At 41.7% G+C, this 21,919-nt stretch overlaps 1 protein-coding gene across 6 annotated transcripts in view; it reads left to right on the plus strand.

Moving 5' to 3' along the window:
• Positions 1–21,919, plus strand: part of LOC109556201 (uncharacterized) — a 118,566-nt gene that overhangs the window by 4,541 nt on the left and 92,106 nt on the right. Inside the window, exons 4-5 of one of the 6 annotated variants that reach the window (XR_011565845.1) lie at positions 3,642–3,729; positions 7,646–19,679. The gene's annotated coding sequence lies outside the window, so the exon portion shown is untranslated. Of the gene's footprint in view, positions 1–2; positions 19,680–21,919 lie in introns of those variants that run through there. The other 5 variants (XR_011565844.1, XR_011565843.1, XR_011565846.1 and 2 more) reach the window with 5 other exon arrangements.

Raw genomic sequence — 21,919 nt, forward strand, 5'->3', positions numbered from 1 at the left:
GAGTGGCATTTTTAGCTTACAACCTGCCACGCAGATTCTCCGGGGCGAGAGGGGAGGGGTGTGCGGGGAGGGCGGGGAAGCCTTGATTTCTCCGCACGTTCGTGCTCGCATCCCCGATCTTTTCCCGCTTCCTCTCGGGGCTCACCTGTTTATTTCCATCAACCAGAGCTTGCAGTTGTTTTTTTTGTGTGTAGGCATGAGAGGCTGTTCCTTTTATTAGAAGCATTATTGGGGAAGGAGGGGTGCGTGGCTGTAATTTATGCCGGTCTCGGTCGCTTTTCAAGAAGGGGGAGGGGACTTGGCGAAGATCGCCTGCTCCCGGCCGTAGCTGACCCCATGGGCGTAACCCCTGCCTTACCCCTTCCGAAGAATCTTTTCCCTCAGCTACCCGCAGGCCAGCTGCCACCTTCTTGGAGAAGGACCACACCTGTGCTTATTCCTCGCTTTGGAGGAGAGGTGAGCTGAAAAACCGACCAGCTTTCCCAAAGCTGTTAACCAGCCCTCCTGTCCCAGAATTGGCCAGAAAGTGCTGCTTTCACCTGCCGATTGCGCTGGCCACATCCATCCCCCCACCCACCCTTGCAAGTTGTCTACAGATGTATCGGGATTTTTTTCTTGCCTCTGGACCTGCAGCTCACAACCAGCAACTAACTGCTGGGTTTAGACAGAAAGAAGTGATCTCCTTGGGTTTAGTGTGCGTTCTTCGTTCCCCAGTGGGTCTTACGATGGAATCTGCCACCTCTATTCTTTCGCTAAGAGCTTAGTCTAGAATCTGGCCTGAGTAACCAGTTTCTGGCTCTCTTTCTCTGGGCCCCACCCTGGCCCCTCTTGGTTCTCCGGAGCCAAATACGCCTCCCAAGCAGAAGGCACACCCTGCCCTAAATCTAACCATTCCAAAAGGGAGGAGGAAACAGTGGAAGAGAAGGGACCCAGGGGTCTTCTTTCTGTCCTGAGTATCCCCAACAGCAGTTTCCTCTTCAACCCTCCAGCATTTATAATCTCTTTATTCTTCTTATTAGCTGCTCCCCATTTTTGCCTGTAGTCCTATGATAGATATTTAGGTGGGGATGGAGGTGTGGAAAAAGAGATGTCACCCCTTTTCCCTCGTGTGAGACATTTTCATTCTCAGTCTTTCCATTTTTGAGATGCTTAACAATTAAAATATGTAAATATGTTTGCACGCTTATTTGAACTTGTTTTCTTGCTGGCTAATGAATAGCTGGGACTCAGAAAGGAGGGGGAGAAAGCAATGAGAGGTGTACATTCTCCCTTAGGTCCCCTTTATGAGCATCCCCCAGAGTTGCTGGAGGAGACCCTTCAATGAAAGCCAGCAGTCTCCCTTCCATGACATCACCACCTAAGCCCTTCCAACTTTAGCTTCAGAACAGGAAGAAGGCTCAAAATAGAACTACCTTAGGAATCCAGCTCCTTTTAGAAGATCAACTTTTAAGTCAGCTGCAGGAGAAACACTGAACTTTGACACGCAGAGAGAAAGCTGCAGTGTTTGTAATTGGTTCCTTTGGGGAAGGGTCTGGCGATACTTTCCATGTGTATTCAGAAAAGCTTTTCCCAAGATAAGTTGAGTACCTAAGCCGATGAATGATTAATTGAATAGTTTGAGATTCATTTATTGAATTATTCATGTGTTTCAGTATGTCAACAGTAACAAGTACTTTTTGGAATGAATTAAAGAGGGGCTCCTAGAATGTGTTTCAGGGATTTTACTGGAGAGAGAGGAGGTTGGTGGGGGGTAGGAGGGAACACTTGAAGGAAAGGAATCTGAGGATGCAGTGACAGCTGCGGTGAGTATGGAAGTTGAGAGGCTTACTATAAACAAGGCCTGTAACTTTTACAGGGTGACTAATATCCTGGACAAAGAAATAATGATGGCAGGATTTTCCACCTTTACCTTGAAAGTTAACTTGGTATCTTTGAATCATGATGTTTCCATTTTTATTTTTCCCTGAATTCTCAGAGCTGAAAGAGTTGTTCATTCTTTAGAAGGGGCTTCTTAATAAGTGATCATCACTGGCATATTAACAACTTAAAGATTAGGAGGGCAGAAAATACCTGACATCATTTGAGTAACCAGTGAGTGCTGTAGAGTGACTTGCTGGGTGAAGGGTTCTGATTTTAAAAAATCCAGGTGACAGGATCTTCTGTAACTGTATTAGTACAGTAGCCACTAGCTACGTGTGGCTGTCAAGCACCTGAAATCTGGCTAGGGTGATAAGGAACTGGTTTTTAAATTAAAAATTGGTGTTCAGTTTTTTGGAAAAGTTCATTATGTTTGGAAGTTGGGCGTATGTGTCTGCTTTTTAAGCTGTGAATTTTATGAAATCTACAGATTATTTCTGATGAAATTTTAGTGTTTGAATTGAGATGTGTTAAGTGTAAATATGCCCTGGATTTCTAAGACTTAGTACAAAAAAGTAAAATGTCTCATTAATAATGTTTATATCATTTACATGTTCCAATGAAAATACTTTGGGTGTATTGTGTTAAGAGAATATGTTGTTAATGTCATTTAACCTGTTTATATTTTAGTTTTTTTTTTTTTTTTTAATGTGACTACTGGAGTATCTAAGGTTGCAAACATGACTTGCTTTTTGCTTATCTGGGACAGCACTGGTCCATGATATCACTCCTTTTTTTCTTGGTTTTAATTTCCAAAGAGGTGACTGCAGGAAATACAGTTATTTCATGTTAGTCAACCATTTACTTTGCCCTGCTATTTTTCATGTGGATTTGGGGACCCCCAAGAGTTACTATTATAGTACAAGAAAGTGTTAAATAGTATAAGTACAGTATAATAGTGGCGGCCCTGCAGATTTCTCTGCAGGAGGCATGCCCCGCTCAGGAAGGTCGGTAAAAATGTCCAGGGTATTGGAAGCGCTGGTTAGGGGTATCATGAGAAAATGTAGAGACCCACATATTGGGCCAGACCTGCTTTTGTAAAAGGTTTCTGGGAATACAAAACTATACCAGGGAAGCGTGTGTGGCACTCGGTGCTACAGTTGTGACACCTGGTGACATCTTAGTGATGCCACGCACTTTTTTAAAATTTTCTCTTTCTCTGCTTTTACTTTCTGCCCCCGCATCATAGCTCCACTGGTGGGAATCAAGCTCACAAAGTTGCTGACCCCTTTTCTCAAAAAAAGTATAATGTTGACCTGAATGGAATGTTGATATCTTTGGAGTTTGGTTTTATCTATTGAGGTTCAGTAAAGACACTGGAAGGGACTTGGGCGTTTAGTACTATCCCCTCATTTTACAGATGACAAACTTTCAAGTACCTTGCCTGTTGACATATAGACCGAGGAGTTCAGTATATACTTTTGTTGATAACCTATTTAGAGAATCCCTGAAAAATGAAGAAGTTTGTCCATGAATCAGTCAAGTATTTGTTGAGCTTGCACTTTGTGGGAAGGACTGTGATTAATTTTGTGAAGGGACATGAAGAGAACAGTCTCTGACTTCAGGAACAGGACGGTAGACTTGAGGAAATCAGATGTAAACAGAACCAAAGTAAATCACAGTTTAAGATCCAGCACGTCATAATGAGTGCAGTACCCCTGTGTCACAAGTAGAAACGTGTTCCTTTTCCGTGTGTTACAAGTAGAAATGTGTTCCTTTTCCAGATGTAGGAATAGAAGCTCTGAGTGGTGGACTCTGCAGGAGAGGACTGTGCTTGTGTTTCCGCACCAGCCCAAGGCTCTAGAAGTGGAGGTCAGTGCATGCCTTTGGTATGGCCCCCCTTCGGCTGTCAGTTACGGGAATTTGAGAAGTAAGACCCAGCATTGCTAAATGCAGTGCTGAATCTGCTAAATCACAGATTAATAGAAGATGACCAGAGTTTTTAGAGATGGTTAGCTAGGGGTGGATCATGTTGAAGTTAGCTGGTATATTTCTAACTAGTTATTCTAAAAAAATAGATAACAAAGGTGAAATGAAGTGAAGCTGACTTGTGAGCGGACTGAAATCCAAAATCTGGGGCAAAAATTAAATCTTAAGCAAAATCCAAAAGTGAATTAAGTTGATAGTTGGACTACAAGTGTGTATGCTGAGTACATGTGTAAAGGGGAAAGACCCATAGAAGAGAATACTATATTCTATCAAACATTAAGCAGGATGGTCCAGCTGCTTATAGATTCTTAGTCTCCTGGAGCTTTGGGGGCTAAAATCCCTATCATTTCATTCCTCTTTCTGTCTCAACATTACCGAATATAGAGCTTCTATGTTAGCTTTTTTCTACGTGACCTGCTGAGGTTATGGAGCGTGACTGTTTGGAGTCCAGTGCTTGGAATGGCTAAAACAATGTCACCCCCTCTGTAATTAGTCCCAGTTAATGCTTCTCTGTGAGAATTGGGGCTGACTTGGCACCAGGCAGTTGTCCTTGGCTTTTCCTTGACGTTTTAGCTGATTTATTTCTCCTAAAGAAAGAAAAAAAAATATGTAGCCTCCTCATTCCAGGTTTCCTACTAATCTTGACACCACTTTAGTTTTTAAACACTCTTAACAGCAAAGCTTTGCCATGAAACACAAATATACGTTCTCTCTCCTCCAGACAAAGCAGTAGTTGACATTTGGCATCTTCTGTTGACAGTACATTTTTACATATTGACAGTTGGGTCAAATTTGCACATTTTGTAATGTCACCAAGTTGGATGGTAGTTTTCAAGTTGGGGAAGGAAAACAATCAGTAAAAGACGGGTGGATTTAAATTAAGCAACCTATTTGAACTATTTTAGTTTTTAAGTATTGTCAAATATTTTGCATGCCAGCAGCTTGTTTCATGGTACCTTCACTTATTTAATATATAATCAGATACTTAAAAGTTCAAAATCATCGTGTTTTCATTTTCATTCCGTTGATATGAGACATGACATATTTTTTGTGTTCCGTGAGGTCTAAAACCGTGTTTTTAGTATACCAGTTTGCCAGTAGTACTTTCTAGATGGTAATGGTGCATTCATCATGAAGAAATTGTTCTCAGTTGTATCATTTTCAGCATAGAAGAACTGAGTTTAAAACCAGGTTGATCTTTGGGGGAACGCGTTTTACTTTTCCTTTCTCCCTCTTACTGTGCAGTAAACTTCTGTACTGTAACATGAGCACCTGCCATCACTTGTTTTAAAATTAAAATAATTCAATTTTTTTAAAGAAGTATCTATTGACAAATGTTTTTGGTAGATTTAGCTTTTTTAAATGCACATGTAGAAGAAATAACTTCCAAGAGAAATAAAACATTTTTAAGTGTTTATTAGTATTTATAAAATACAATTTTGAAAACTCATACTTTTGCTTCCTTGAAACTACTTTAGAATTATTCTGAGAAAATATTAATTTAATGATTCACAGTTTAATGGTAGTTTGCTTTTTATTATTATTTGATCCCTTGGCTCCCTGCTGTATCCCTGCCCCTTCCACCCAATTTAGGTGAAAAAGAAATGAGAGGAAAAATAAGGAAATAGGAAATACTCTTTACTTTTTGCACCAAAAATCTTTAGTTGTCTAATTTTTGGTCATGACTAATAGAGTGAATTTCAACTTTGCAGTCCGTTATAGACACTTAAGTTCATACTTGTCGACTTCATATTTAGACGTTCAGTTGCACTACCACTCTGTTTGCAAAGAATGGTCCAGTAACTACTAAGTATATCAGAGTTATTTGTGCGTTCCCATCTTTACCTACCCTCCAGTATCTCAGAGGAAGTATTCAATTCCAAAGCCGACAGCACCAGAACTGTGGCTGGGAAATATTAGGTGGTAATCTTTTTATCTTCTTTGATGTATCAGCTATCTAAAATTTTATTCTCAAATAATCACAATATTTTTGTTCATGTAACAGATATTTATAATTTGGGTGAAAATATGCAACTATTTCTAGTAACCTTAGGGTAAGGGAATCCAGGTTTTTTTTTTTAATCTTCGTTGCCCTCTCCTGTTTCAACTCTGTATTGCGTCAGCTGGCTAAGACCTAGGCAATGACTTCTTTAACTTTTAGATATTTCTGCACTTTAGAGAGTTGTTTTAATTTGTATGCAGGTGGATTATTTCATTGGATATTCCTTTTCTGAAAATATAGTCAGTTTCATAGTGTATAAAGTTAACAGTTGAACTGGCTCACTCTACTCTACTATTTTCTGACCTCTGCTGATCTAAAGAGTTGATTCATCTCTTTGACTTATTTGAAGTACAGTGCTGATATCTAATTTGCATATAATGGAGTCTTTGAAACCGAGCAAATGCCTAATTGAAAACACAGTTATTTTTCAAACATCTGTCAAGTTCCACTCATAGTGAAATAACTTGAGAACTTAATGACTGACATGGAAGAAAAATGAGTGAATCATGGCTTTAATGAGTTGACTATTCTGAAGCTTGAATTCCAGTTTGAGAATCTTTTTGTACTTCTTATTAAAAATACATCATCCCTGAAGATGACTTCAGGGTACGTCTTAAAGGTAATACGTAGTTTCAAAGCAAGTGATGTGTATATGTTGATTTTTTTAGAAGGCATTCCAAAGGATGTTAGCAATCTTTCACCATAACTGTAGAATTGACATTAACTATAGTGAAAAACACCCTGTAGGTGTGATATAAATATGTAATCATTAGTGTCATCAATTTGAGTACATTCTTAGCACTCAAAGCAAGAACAATAGAAGTCTTTCTGCGGGAGGGGGTGGGGGGCTAATGCGTATTTCTTCTTAAATCATAAACTCCCACAAGCTCCTGCTTCATGACCTGAGACACTGAGAAAACTAAAAATTTTAACCTGAAAGTAGACGTTTTCAGAATCTTTCTGTTTGCGTAAATTGTGTAAACTGAACACCCACTTGATGGAGTTGAATGGCTGGGTTAGGGCAGAGAAAAAAGCACCAGCTTCCATCGTTTGACATGGGTTTGAACTCAGGTTCAGTGTAACCAGTGGTGTGATCAGGTAAATCACCTAACCTCTCTTCAGTTTTCGGGTTTTTTTTTTTCTTTTTTTCTTTTTTGGCTTTCTTGCACAGCATGTGAGATCTTAAGTTTCCTGACTGAGGATTGAACCTGTGCTCCCTGCAATGAATGTGCCCATTCTTAACTACTTGACTGCTAGGGAAGTCCCTAACCTCTCTCAGGTTTTTATTCTCTTTCTGTAAAATGGGGTAATGAAGTCTAACCTATTCCAGAATCCTTTTGTGATGAATTAATGAGTGATTCATTGACAATCCCATAGGGTTCTTGTGAAAACCAAAGCAGAATGCACATAGAAAATTACTACATGTTCAATAGATGTGAAGTATTATTGCCATGTTGGATTATGAGCACTTTGAGGGTAAGGACTGTTTCTTATTTACCTTCAATTCCTGGACATCCAGAAGATGTCTGGAAACATAGTAGACCTTCAGTAAGTTTTTATTGCATGAATGATTGAGGTCAGGAAAATGGAATCAGTGAATCCATGCTCAGTAGAGGTAACGCTGTCACATAGAGCCAGAAAGCATGTTTGATGTATTCATGGTTGTTCATTATTAATATGTATAAATCACATGTTCATCATTCATCTTAATATAATTTAGCCGGCCCTTTTACTATTTCAGCCTCACCAGTTACTGGGCTGTGACCCTGTTTTTTCTTCTGCTTCCCCACCTTCCAGAAGGGGATCTTTTAGTCCTTCACTTCCTGGGGAGCCTTCAGAGGGAGTCCTGCAGCCACCCGGAAAGGATGCTGCCGGCCGACGCAGAGACTGACAGGCTGCCCTGGCTCAGTTATCACAGTGCTGATGCTGTCCATTCTAAAGGTACAGTACTGTGATAACTGAAGGATGGCAGCCATCTTGCCTTCCATCAGAAGAGCCGCACCGTGCCTGGGGAGGAAGACAGAAGACGAAGGATGGCCTGTGAAACAGTGGCGGGACCCAGAAGCCCGCTACCCTGTCCCTGCATTGGTCCTTCCCTAGAGCCAGGGGGTAGTCCATCTGTCTTTGCCTTGTTTCATGATACGAGGCTGAGGAGGAGTTGGGTAGTAGTCTGTTCTGTGGTACTGATTGGACATATCATTAAGATCTCTGGAACATTTAAGAGACTGATGCTAGGTAAGTGCTGAGTGTGGATTAGTATCAGAGACATTTGTGCCACTTTTATAAACATAAAAAGTTACCTAATCAAATTAGCTTGATGTCGTCAGTATTGGATGTTCAAAATGAAATTTAGCTTAAACGGAGAAAAAAGTCCTACGTGTTGAACGGTATTCACATTATAGCATGAATAAAATCCCATCTTTGTCTTTAAGGAATTTTTAAGATCTACTCTGATTCAGAAAATACGTGTTGAACGCGCATGTTATGGCTGCTGTCACCTTTGCGTTTGTGGGCGTGTGTGCTCAGTCATGCCTGACTCTCTGCAACCCTTTGGACTGTAGCCTGCTAGGCTCCTCTGACCATGGAATTTTCCAGGCAAAAGTACTGGAGTTGCCATTTCCTACTTCAGAGGAATCTTCCTGACCCAGGGATCAAACTCCTGTCTCCTGCCAATCTCTTGTATTGGCAGGTGGATTCTTTACCACTGAGCCACCTGGGAAGCCTCTGCTGTCATCTTTACATGAAAATAAAATGTAAATAATTTTACTTATATCAAATAATTAAGGAGTACCCTGCAGTGTCATCTAGAATATGTCAGTTTCAGGGCTGTGAAGGTCTGAATATCAGCCCAGCGTCGGGTGGGCACAAAAGACTAGGACATTGAACAGAGCTCACATCTTCAGCCTGGATCCTGGAGTACTTCTGGGGTGCGAGGTGGGGTTATTGGAGAACCTAGATTTTCTCATATCCCTCTCCCTGAAGACTCTCAAGGAAGCTGTACACGTGGAACAGCAGCAGACAAGGATCAGAGTACATGACCTGATTATGTGTTAGTTACGTCATAGTCTGTTGTAAGGCTCAGGTAATTTCATGTAGTTTAGCTTCAGTGTCCTAAACAGAAACCTCTTAATATCTTCCTAGGCTCACATCTGTACCTGTTAACCTTCCCACTCCGTGGATAACTGCCTAGTATAGAAACCAAAGCAGTGGGCAAAGAGAGAATATAGAGTCTGCTGAGGTTAAGACCTGCTACCACAGGTCAAGAAGAGCCAGGGAAGGAAAAATTATATATGTGACCCTTTAATGTACAGAAACTACCCAGTATGCAGCATAGCCAAGTTGATGTCTTAAGCCTGTTTTATTATCAAGTCCTTCAGTGGGACAGAGGCTAGAAGAAAGGTGACTGGGAGCGAGTAGAGAGGCCTAAGAGCTTCCATTTCCTGCCCACCCTACAGTCAGACATTGCTGGTCACCATGCTCCTTTGCTGGTCCACACAGTCCTCTGACCCTCCTCTTCCCCAACCAGAGGCGCTGTTTTTGGAGGAACCCCTTGAGCCACACCTGATTGACCCTGAATTGCTTTCCATGTGGCATTGACCACCGTCTGACCCTCGACCTCCACGTCTGCATACACTCAGGGTTTCTTCAGACTGCACACTGACTGTGGTTTTGATTAGTTACAGGGAGGGACAGTTCTGCCCGATTGTGTGTTATACTACCAGTTCTGAAATTCCTTGGAGTGTCCTGCTCCCTTAAACAGAAAAGGAATTTCTGACAGAAACCCTGGAAGAACTTCTAAGAAAGGAAAGTTCTGGGATTGGTGAATTCTCAAGTAACAAAGCACTCCCAATTTTTAGTGTTATAGCAGGTGGAAAAAAGTGCTTCAGGGAGTGATGTGTTGTGCAATCATTGGCCTTAGTGGGGATTTCACCACCTTCCTTGATCTTCCTGTTTTCCCATTACTGGTTTTAGAAAAATTCAGATTTTATACTTAGCGGACCTTGACCCCAGGGTCCACACCCATGGGCTGTTACGGAGCTGAGTGTTGGGTGTAGTTTGGAATCACTCCTGCATTTCTACAGACTGAACCTTACTGGGTCCTATTTCCTGTCAACAGGAAAGCCTGAGCTCAGCCTGAGATGTGAACTACAGAGGGCCTACCCGAGAAGTCCTTGGCATTTAGGGGCAGTTCATAGATGCAGGGTGTTCCCAACAGGTTAGGCAAGAAGTGATGCAAGAGAAGTCTAATGGTGTTTTTCTGCTGCTTTATTTGAAACATAGATACAAAGTGTGTTTGGTTGGTGTTTTCATTGTATTCTTCAGTTGAGGTGTGAGAATGGGAACCCTGGAATTACACATAGAAGTAGCGTATGATGCAGCATTTCTGCTTCCAGTTATGCACCCAAATGAACGGAATCAGACATTTTTGCACCTGTGTTCACAGCAGCATGCACAATCGCCAAAAGGTAGAGGCAACCCAAGTGTTTGTTGACGAACATATGGATAAGTAAAATGTGTGTATGTACAACAGAATATTATTCAATGGTATTAAGGAAGGAGGTTCTGACACTTACAACATGGGTGAGCCTTGATGGTAGCTACGTGAAATGAGCCAGACCCCGAAGGACAAATAGGGTATGGCTCTTCTTACGTGAGATTCCTAGAGCAGTCAGATTCATAAAGCCAGGGAAATGATGGTTGCCTGGGCCTGGAGGAAGGGGCAAATGGGAAATTTATGTTTAACGGAGTTACTGGGGAAAATGAAGAAATTCTGAGATGAATGGTGGTGGTTGCACAATGTGAATGCACTTATTAATACTACAGAACTGTACACATTAAAATGGCTAACATGGTAAATTTTATGTCAGTTTTACCACCACCACCACCAAAAAAAAAAAAAAAAGCCTACGTAATAGCACTGTTGCAGCCAATGACAGGACTGAGTTGATTGCTTTCTTCTTTAGACAGTCTTCAGTGTGAAGATAATTGCTGTTTCAAATAAGCAATTAAAATGTAATTCCCATGTCTTTATGCATTTAAAGTTCTCTAATCTGTAGACTGTTAGACATATTTCCAGAGTTTCTGACATAGCATAGCTTTAAAATTTTGTAAAATATAAAGAAAAGGAAGTATAACAGAGTGCTGAAAGCAGAGTGAGAAAAAGGCCTCAGCAAGTAGGCAGATGAGGGTGCACCTCTTGCTGGCTTTTATGTCTTTTCTGGTGAAATTGAGCAACTCACCACACCTTTTCTTTTTTCTCTTTTTTACGTTTCAGTTCTTTTCAGTTGAGTTTAGTTCAGTCGCTCAGTCGTGTCCGACTCTTTGCAGCCCCATGAATCGCAGCACGCCAGGCCTCCCTGTCCATCACCAACTCCCGGAGTTCACCCAGACTCAGGAAAATATACTTATTGAAATGAAATTCATATGCCATAAAATCCACCATTAAAGTATACAATGAAGTGGTTTTTAGTATATTCATAAATTCATATAACCATTGTCACTGTCTACTTCAGATCACTTTTTAAAATTTAATTATAGGAGGATAATTATAATAATGTGACGGTTTTTGCCATACATCAACATGAATTGGTCATAGGTATACATGTGTCACCGCCCGCCCCATCCTGAACCCCTTCCAGTTCCCTCTGCACCCTATCCCTCTGGATTGTCCCAGACCACCAGCTTTGGGTACTTTGCTTCATGCATCGAACTTGCACTAGTCATGTATGTTACATATGTTAATGTACATGTTTCAGTGCTATTCTCTCATCCCACCCTCGTCTTCTCCCACTGAGTCCAAAAGTCTGTTCTCTACATCTGTCTCTCCTTTATTGCCCTGCATGTAGGATCATCAGTATCATCTTTGCAAATTCCATATATATGCATTAATACACAGTATTTATCTTTCTGACCTACTTCACTCTGTGTAATAGGCTTCAGGTTCATCTACCTCATTAGAACTGACTCAGATGCGTTCCTTTTTATAACTGAGTAATGTTCCATTGTGTGTATATACCACAACCTATCCATTCATCTGCCAACGGACATCCAGGTTGCTTCCATGTCCTAGCTATTGTAAATAATGCTGCAGTGAACACTGGGGTACACGTGTCTCTCTAAAGTCTGGTTTCCTCACGGTGTACGCCCAGCAGTGGCATTCACCGGATCTTTCTGTGCTCCAGTTGCCTCAGTTGTCTTCTGCTTTGGAGTCATGGTAAAGATGAAATTTTATGTGTGTGTTTTATAGTTTGTATTGTATGCATTTTGTGTGTGTGTATGATCATTTTGATGACCAAAGAAACATTTAGGCATTATTTCTTATTCTCAAGATGTAGAAGTAGTGTCTGAAAAGAATAGAGTTAATATTTTAAAATAAAGTTTTAATAAAATCCTAACTGGACTTGTCATTCAGCTCTTCTTAGCCTGATTAAAAGGAGCATTCTATAGCTTGCTTTCCATCATGAAATATTTTTCCTATTTGTTATTATGTGTTTAAATTTGAAAATAAGAGAAGTAAAATCATAAGAGACTAAAAGTAGACAGTAAAACCCTTCCCTAAGTGATTGCATGTGTTATTAGCCTTCAGTAAAAGGCATCATTTGTGGACTGCATCCACATCCTCACAAAGCTCTCACTTGGATTCATGCTCTGGAAATCAGATTTTGATGGTAAGAATGGCCTCCACCAGATCCAGTGTAGACCCCAACCCTTGATTATATCATCCAAAGTTGGAGCAGAGAGTTAGCTCTTACCTCTGCCATGCCAGTTTCAGGTATTTTGCTGTGCCTCATATAATCCATTCTGAGCTTCTCTGAATAACCAACCAACTGTAAAGGCACCGCACATCTGTTGTACTACCATTAAACTGACTTCTTCCAAATCAGTTGTTTATTGAGGCAGCAAGATTCTTGTGTTATATTTCATGCAGAGTTTTTTCCCCCCTAAAAATTGCTCCCTTATAACACTGGATTCATATTTACAGTTAATCCTCACCAAAGAGTTGATTTTCACCATTACCGTAAGAGTCTTTTACTACACAGGTTTTTAATTCAGCAATTACAGGAGTAATAGAGACATCAAAAACCACTTTGTTTTATTCTTCCATATTCAAAACATGATGTGAAGATTCTTGTCGGGAGGGAACGCCAAGTATGAGAGTGTGTGCCTGGAACATTCTCCACTGGAGTTTCTTATACTTAAATTGGTTGAAGGGGGTTTGCATTGTAATGAATGCCCCTAATGTAATATATATTGAAACAATTCACATAATTGAAATGGATTAAAGTAAGCTGATGATGCCTTGTTTTATGCATTTGGACTGTTACTGTATTTTTATTTTTCATGAGATTATGAGGAGATGGATAGTGATGCTGAAAAGTGGGAAGCTGTAGAGGACAGATCCAGTGTGGTGAGAAATTCATTTTCATTTTCTGCCAGTCTCTTTGTAAATGAAATTCCAGACATATTATTTAGACTCCCATTGCTTGCTTTTTTCCCCCCCACTTTGAGTATCTTTGGACCAGGAGTATCTTAGGGTCAGTGGGGGTACCGCCTAGAACACTTTGCTGAGAAGACTTTAGAGGCCACAACTGGGTTCCATAGAAAAGAAAGTGAAAGCCACTCAGTCATGTCCAACTCTTTGCAACACCATGGACTCCATACAGTTCATGGAATTCTCCAGGCCAGAATACTGGAGTGGGTAGCCTATCCCTTCTCCAGTGGATCTTCCCAACCCAGGAATCGAACCAGGGTCTCCTGCATTGCAGGCAGATTCTTTACCAACTGAGCTATCAGGGAAGCCCCAAGCCCCAAGGTTCCACAGAAAGGGATGCTGTAACCGCCTGTCATGTCTACCTGTGGTCTGCTCTCAGTGTCTGTCATCGGCATCAGACTGAGATGCAGGGGTACATTGCTGACACCTTTCCAGCTATCACAGTATTTTTAATACAGAGGTTTAGATCCTCTGGGAAGGCAGACATTCTCAAAGTTAGATTGATACACTAGATTTCTGGGAAGTTATGTCATTGGGAATATAAACACCCTTTATATGGGGAGGGCATCATGGGCATCTAATTAGCATGTCTACTACATAATGTATAGAATTATGTCAACATAAATCTTCCTCATTTTTTATCATTCACTGGTTCCTGCAAAATTAATACTATAAAATTTGCCACATTTTAGTAAATGCATTTTAAGCAGTCTTGTATGGTTTATATATATAGAACTTTGTGTAAGTAATTAGGTCTAATAGGCTAGAAGAGGACTTCCTTTTTTTAAAGTTGTCAGGATTATTTGCTTAGGATGAGTCAGTGTATGTTGAATGTGCGTATACCAAGGCTCCAGTTTCATCCGGATTCAAATCTTCAAAGTAAAAGAGTTCTCCACTTTTCATATTTGAAGAACCTGAGGAAGCTCACAGAAGATCTTCAGCACACAAAGCTAGTAAGTAGTAGAGTAGGGGTATGAATCTAGAACAAAACTGTGAGAAACTAAGCTAATAGATATTAATCCTACCTTCTTTGCTCGAGTGTAGATTAGTAAATGAGCCTTTGAAAAGGAAGCCAGCATATGTCACAGCACCTTCCCCCATCCACTGTGGCTGCTGTTACCTATAATGGCCTCTTTAAAAAAAATTTGATCATGACATGTTTTAAATTCCTCCAGTGGCTTCCTTGATGCTGTTGAAATCAAGACTGTTGGCCTTAGCAAGCTCCGTTACTGAAGATTCCTATTGGAAGGGAATGCCAAGTATGAGAGTGTGTGCCTGGAACATTCTCAGCTTGAATTCCTTATATATAAATTGGTTTCCACCTACCTCTCTGGTCCCATGTCTTGTACCCAGTTGACTGGCCCATCCTTTGTCTGGGGAATCAAGCTTCTTTCCAACCGTGGTACATTTCCTTCTGCCTGAGGCACCCTTACCATTCACTTCACCTGGTTATCTTTTGTCCTTTAGTCTCTGATTAGTTAATTCCTCAGAGAACCCTTCCTGACAGTCCCATCTGTGTCCAGTCCTGTGGCACTCTGTATGTTTCTTTCAGTGTACTTGTTAGAGCTGAACTACATAAATGCACATGTAGGGTATGTGTGTGTGTGTGTGTAACATGTCATTAGATTGTGAGTTCCTTGAGGGCAGGGACCATGGCTGTATGTATTGCTGTGTTCACAGTGCCTGGCCCAGAACCTGCTATGTGACTCAGTAGAAACCTAACGTGGTATGATTTGCCAAGTGGGGTCCTTCCTGTTTTCTAAGAGTGAGTGAGAAGAGTCCACAGTTAAAAAGGTGTTTAAAATCCCCACTTTTCTGTGAACAGAGAACTGCAGCTCTGTGACAAGCATTTTTCTGTGAAACTTTTAAGGTGCCATTTGACAGAAGCGGCTCTCAGATGGCCCTGATCGCTCACACCCATCCCTGTAAACAGAGGACCAGGAGCGGGAGAGAGCCTCGTTCAGAGCAGAGTTGCCCTTGGAGCTCATCTTTTGTCTGAAAGTTGGTGAGCCACCAGCTGTGCCATAAAGAGCTCCCCACACCCAGACTCTGCAAAGCTGAGAGAAGGGGTGGGGGGAGGAGGAGGAAAGGAGAGATGCAAACTGGGTGGCACAAGGGTGTGAATTTCTTGGACTCCATGATCAGTGCACGTGAGTCTGTTGTGGCTGGGAAGACCTCTGGTGATCCAGGGGTTAAGAATCTGCCTTTCAATGCAAGGGATGTGGGTTTCAGTCCCTTGTCAGGCAACTAGGATCCCACATCTGTAGGGCAACTGACCCTGAGCACCATAACTAGAGAAACCTGCATGCTGCAACTAGAGAAGGCCCTCACACTGTAGTGAAAATCCAGTGCAACCAAAATAAAGAAGGCAGCTTGGGACTTACGTTTTCTGGCTAATGCCCTGCAGGAGAGCCACCCCCACATCCTATGAGTGGGTCCCAGGAGTGAACCAGGCTGTGGATGGTATCCCAAAGGATAAGCTTCTGGCCAGTCAGAAAACCCACCCCCAGCAAGGTGGGATGGTCCATGTGGGAACCCTTTCTGAAACTTCTGAGCCCCATTTGATGCAGAGCTTATTGGAAAGATGTCATTTGAGCAGAACCTGCTCTCAGGTTCACTGTCAGGAGTCATGAAAGGAACCAACCAAGAAAGGAAGCTCAAGGAGAAGAGGTGAGGCCGGGGCATGGGAAGGTAGTGGGCTGACTCTTCCAGCCCACCCCCTGGAGCTTTAGGCCTCCCCTTAGCTGGAGAAGGTACAGAGCTTTGTACTGATTATTGAAATCTTCATCAAAATGAAATGCTTGGTGGCTCAACTTGGTAAGAGGTTAATTTGAGGCCCTTACTACTCACAAGGAAGGGGGAGGTTTTCAGAGCACAAAAGTGGAAGATACTGGACATAAAAGTTTCATGTTCACTGATTTGAAAATCAAAATAGTTAAAATTATTCATTAAAAGGATGAAAGGGCTATAAAGTGCCCCTTTAGATAGAAGTTTGCATGTTGATATTTCTTTCCCTAATAAGCCCCCTCACTGCCACTTATACCATGTTGAAGGAGTTGGGAATATTAGTTCAGTCCTAACACTTCCAACAGCCTGTTAGCTCCCACTACTGTCTCCTCTCTCTTCTCCAAAAAGCAGAATCCAGTAAGGACATTTCCCAGTAACCCACCTCCTAGCACATTTGCCTGAAGGTGCCGAGCATGAGGGTAGATGGAAGTTAACTCCGTGTTACCAGTATGTTAAGTAATTACCCAGTGGTATGAGTCCACATCTTTGACCGTTCTTCTTTGTGCCTGATAGATTGACTAAGAATATCTCAGTGCAGAACCAGCTGGCTTAAAAAACAAAAACTTGCAGATGCACCTGCCTTTAAGCGTACTCATCCTACCTATAGACCAAGTCATAGACTGACAGGGACCTTCTTCCTAGTTGTTAGCCCAATCAGTGTACTGTTGAGGATAGGAACCCAGGAGCTCATTTACTCCACCATTTTTCAAACACCGTGGGTTTGAAATCGATTAAATGTGTGTTGATGCTGCTGCTGCTAAGTTGCTTCAGTCGTGTCTGACTCTGTGCGACCCCATAGACAGCAGCCCACCAGGCTCCCCTGTCCCTGGGAGTCTCCAGGCAAGAACACTGGAGTGGGTTGCCATTTCCTTCTCCAATGCATGAAAGTGAAAGTGAAGTCGCTCAGTCATGTCTGACTCTTCGAGACCCCATGGACTGCAGCCAACCAGGCTCCTTGGTCCATGGGATTTTCCAGGCAAGAGTACTGGAGAAATGTGTGTTGACCAGCATTTAAAAAATAAAACGAGGGACTTCCCTAGTTGTTCAGTGGTTAATACTTTGCCTTCCAGTGCAGCGGATACAAGTTTGATCCCTGGTCAGGGAGCTAAGGTCCCACATGCCTCGAGGCCAAAAAGCACATAACAAACAATGTTGTAACAAATTCAATAAAAATTTTTAAAATAATCTTTAAAAATTATTTAAAATCAATAAATATAAAACAATAGAAAATAGCAGTGCATAGCTTGTGGTAAAGTAATATTACTCCATGAAACCTTGCCGTTGCCTGCTTCAGTGTATGTGAGTGTGGAGGGGTGTTGTTCCGTCACTAAGTCGTGTCTGACTCTGCAACCCCATGGACAGTAGCCCACCAGGCTTCTCTGTCCATGGAGTTTCCAGGCAAGAATATTGGAGTGAGTTGCTGTTTCCTTCTCTATGGGATCTTCTTGGACCAGGGATTGAGCCTGAGTCTCCTGCATTGGCAGGCAGATTCTTTACCACTGAGCCACCTGGGAAGCCCTTATGAGTGTGTACTGGGACCCCAATTTTTTTTTCTATCTGGGTTTCAGTTCAGTTCATAAGTTGTTGGTCAAGATGTGAGATTCTAGATCATCTCACTATGTATTGCAAATTTTGGAAACTAAAGCCCAGAATGGTGAAGACACTTGTCCAGGGTCAGTAGGAAAAGAGGAGGAATTCGAATGTGCATCTCAGTCTCTTGGGTAATGTTTCCCCTTCTTCTCACCAGCCTAGAGAGAATAGCGAAAGTAATAGCTAATATTCAGTGAGCAATTACTATGTGCCAACCACTGTGTTAAATACATCATCTTATTTCATAGGGAAAAGGGGTTGGTTGGTATTGTGTTTTGTTTCAAGTAAATGTTCATGGTTGAACAGTGACTAGACCAGATACAGAAATGGTGAGTTAACATTTAAAGTTTTTATAGCAATTTGACAGAGTAACTTTAGGTCTGATTACTCTAGTAATAAAAGCATTGGCTTGCATTTTATGTCTTTAATAAACAATTTTCTAGCAATTCATTTTCATTGTGTTTTATGAAAGTATTAGTCCATGATGGATTAGAAATAAGGTCAAACGTGGTTCTCCACCATGGATAGTTTGAGAAGCACTGACTTAGACCCAGCCAAGCCAACAAGCTTTGTCCCTTGAGGCATCTGTAGTCATTTTGAAGTGCCAGGTGGTCATAGTTACCTCTGGAAGGGGCAGATTGCTGGACACAAGCCCCCTAACAGCAGAGAGGCGGGTTACTGTGATATCTACAGTTAACGAGGGACTTCGATTCTAGAAACAGCTGCCCTTATCTTGGGGTGACTAGCAGAAAAGGCCCTGTTGTCAATTAATACCCCAAAGCTTTCATTTATTTCAGAACTTGAGGAAGTGGGACTGATGGGGACGCTTTTCCCCTCTGGGAAAGCAGAGAGAGCTCGTTCCTTGTAAAGTTGCCCCATGAGAAAAAGTTCAGCACAGAACAAATTAAATTCTCATTTCCCAAGACTCTCCATCAGAGTGGTAACAGCAGAAGGACGGTGCTGCAGCGGTCTCTGGGAAGAGAGGGCCGATTAAAGGGAGCTTGTGGATCTCCTCGACTTGCAGGCTCTGTGGAGGGAGCACACTTCATAAATCCTGATGGACTGATTTTTGGCTACATCCTCAGATTTGTACGAAGAACTGTTTTGAGTGAATCAGTGTGTCTTTGTTTGCATCTTCTGGAATCCTGAAGACTGAGCCAAGGAGTTAGCAAGGCTGAGCCCTGTACTGAGCATTTAATCAGTTGAACACTTCCTTATGTTTCCCTGGTTTGTGCTCATAACAAGTGACCTTCGTCCAACTCCTCGCAACACACGATTGTGGAATGTTCCCTCCTGAGGAACATGCTTTGTTTTTTTCATTGTGAACACACTGAAAATCTCTGAAAATTCAAATGAGTTTGGACAGTGGTAATAGTGTAAGCTAACTGTACCTGCTGTGTGCCCAGTATTCTACATATGTATTATGTTCTGCATATGTATTCAGTTAGTGTTTACATGCTAACTGTTCCAACAGCCCTGGTCATATGGGGGCGGGGGCAGGGGAACTAAGCCTTAGAAAAATGTGGTCACTTACCTGAGTTAACTTGTTCAAGCCTCAGCTTCTGCATCCTTACATTTACTGCAGATTCATATCAGCATCCTTGTACAAGTGAGGCAGTGCTAGAACCCCAAAGTCATAATATTTTCATTGATTCCTTTCTTCTACCTGTAAACACTGTTGGGACCTTTTGGTTTTGATTTTGAATACACATTACCTATTCAATAATTCAGGAGTGGAATGATGCACATGTAATTCTGAGTCCTGAGAATTCAGAAGCCCCCATGGTAATAAAAAGCTAACATTGATTAAAGACTTTCTGCATCACCTGTCCATGCAGTAATTTTTACCCTCATTCTCTTACTTAATCCTTTAACAGAAACCACCTCCTTCTCCGTATCCCTATGTCTGCTTTCTTTTGTTTTTTAAATTTTAAAATAAAAAGAAATGTTTTTTAAAATCTCTATTTTATATTGGTGCATAGTTTTTTTTTTTAATAACATTTTTGTGGGCTGCAAGGTTTGCAGGATCTTAATACCCCAACCAGAGATCAAACCCAGGCCCCAGGGGAAGCATGGAGTCCTAACCACTAGACCACAGGGAATTCCTGGCTTATTTTCATGTACTGCTTTTGCATAGTCTGCTCACTAGCATACTTCAACTTTCTTTACTTATTGCTACTTCTCCCCCACTAGGATGTAATTTCCATGCAGGCGGTGTGTCTCTTGAGCTCAATGATAGAAGTCCCCAGCTAGTAGAACCAGGCTTGGTATATACTGTATATATAGTATGTAGTGCTCAAATACCTGTTTCATGAACAGCCCTTAGAGGTAAATATCACTGTCATCACAAACTGGGTTTTGTGATATTAAATGATGTGCTTAAATTGGAAGCAGTTATTCCTTTTTACTTCAAAATCAGTTTTTAAATGTTAGTGGTAGTAGCTTCCTATCTCCGCTACATTGATGGAATGAAAATTGTAACACACAAAAGAGGAGGTCGGATTGGCTTCCAGGACCCTCCTTAGAGCAGATAAGCGGTGTGTGTTTGTTAAATAGATACATTTGCAGTAGTAACTATAGCTACTGTTAAAGTAAATCAGACATCCTTTTATTGTACCCTATTGTGCCCCCAAGTTTTATAAAAGAGTGGAGGACAAGCTTTGTCCTTTGATGAATGACTCGCTAACACAAGATGGCTGCTGTTGAAGCCGTTGTGGGCTACTCATGAGATAGAATTTCAGAGTTGGGAAGGGCCTGGGAGATGTCCTGGCCAGCCTCCCTAGCTCTCCCCTCCAAGACACCAGTTTGTGGACTCAGGTCCTCCTTCACAGGACAACCTGTTCCATTGATGGACAGATGTATTGTCATTGGATGGCCGCATTGTCAGCAAAGTCTTTGTACTGAGCTGAAGTGAACCTCCAGGTAATTTCTCCCCATTGGTCTGCATTCTGCTTTCCAGGGAATGACAGAATAAATGAAATCATCATTTCACACATCAGCCATGCCATTCAGATAGTAGTTTACTTGTACTCCGCCTTAGGTTTCTCTTGTCCCAGTTTCTCAGACCTTTCTCAGAGCATCCTTCTAGCCATTTCCCCATTGCACTTGCTCCTTTTGGCATGCTCTCTGGCTTTGTTCAGACCCAACTGAATCGTGTTCTCCAGTGCTCCACGTGAGGTGTCGGGATGACGTCTGGTGTTTTCTGGCAGCCGCATCACCCGGTTGACTCATTCACATCCCTGAAGTCTTTGAATATGAACTATTGTTGAACTCAAGTGGGAAGAAAGCATTGCACAGATGGGACTAAGAATTTTATTGGTGATTATGAAAAGTAATTGTGATGTCTGTCGATACTCTCTCCACCGTTTCTCTGACACTTCTGCCACACCTAAGACAGTTATAATAAGAACAACTATTCGTTGCATTTGACTGTGCATAAGACACTGTTCTGGGCTTCCCTAGTGGCTCACTGGTAGCGAAACCGCCTGCCATCGAGGAGACTCGGGTTCCATCCCTGGGTCGGGAAGATCCCATGGAGAAGGAAATGACAGCCCACTCTAATATTCTTACCTGGAAAATCCCACAGACAGAGAAGCCTGGTGAGTTACACAGTCCATGGGGTTGCAAAAGAGCCAGACGCAACTCAGTGACTAAACAGCAACAACAAGAAGACATGGTGCTAGTCACTTTGCAGATACTTCCTATTTAACTTTCAAAACAGCCATGGTCATAGGTATTATGAAACTCTGTGTTGCGCTTGACAGAGATTAGGGGAGATTAACATCCTTAGGCTCACATAGCTTGTGATCACATTAGCTCCATTAATTAGCAGAGCATGAATAGGAATCTGTCTGAACCAAATCCCAAACTTGATAAGATACATTTCCAGGAGCTACAAAGAGAGTAGGCTTAGCTAACCAAGGTTCCTAGTTTCTTTCTCTCTGAAAAACATGCGCAGGAAGATATTTTAAAGGGCTTGTGATATCTTCTTCCTGTCTTTTGAAAAAGGAAAAGATCTAAATTATTGTGTTCCTACTCTCTGCCAGCTGTTCCAGATCTGTTTCTTTCAGTCCTTAGGACAATTCTGTGAGGACTGTTGTTACTACTGTTTGTAAACAAATATATGTTTAAATTTAGCTGCATCATGTCTTTGTTGCAACATGCAGTTGTGGCTGCTCGGGCTTAGTTACTCTGACATGTGG

The sequence above is a fragment of the Bos indicus genome, chromosome 3 (genome assembly GCF_029378745.1).
Source record: "Bos indicus isolate NIAB-ARS_2022 breed Sahiwal x Tharparkar chromosome 3, NIAB-ARS_B.indTharparkar_mat_pri_1.0, whole genome shotgun sequence".
In the NCBI taxonomy this organism is placed as follows: Eukaryota; Metazoa; Chordata; class Mammalia; order Artiodactyla; family Bovidae; genus Bos; species Bos indicus.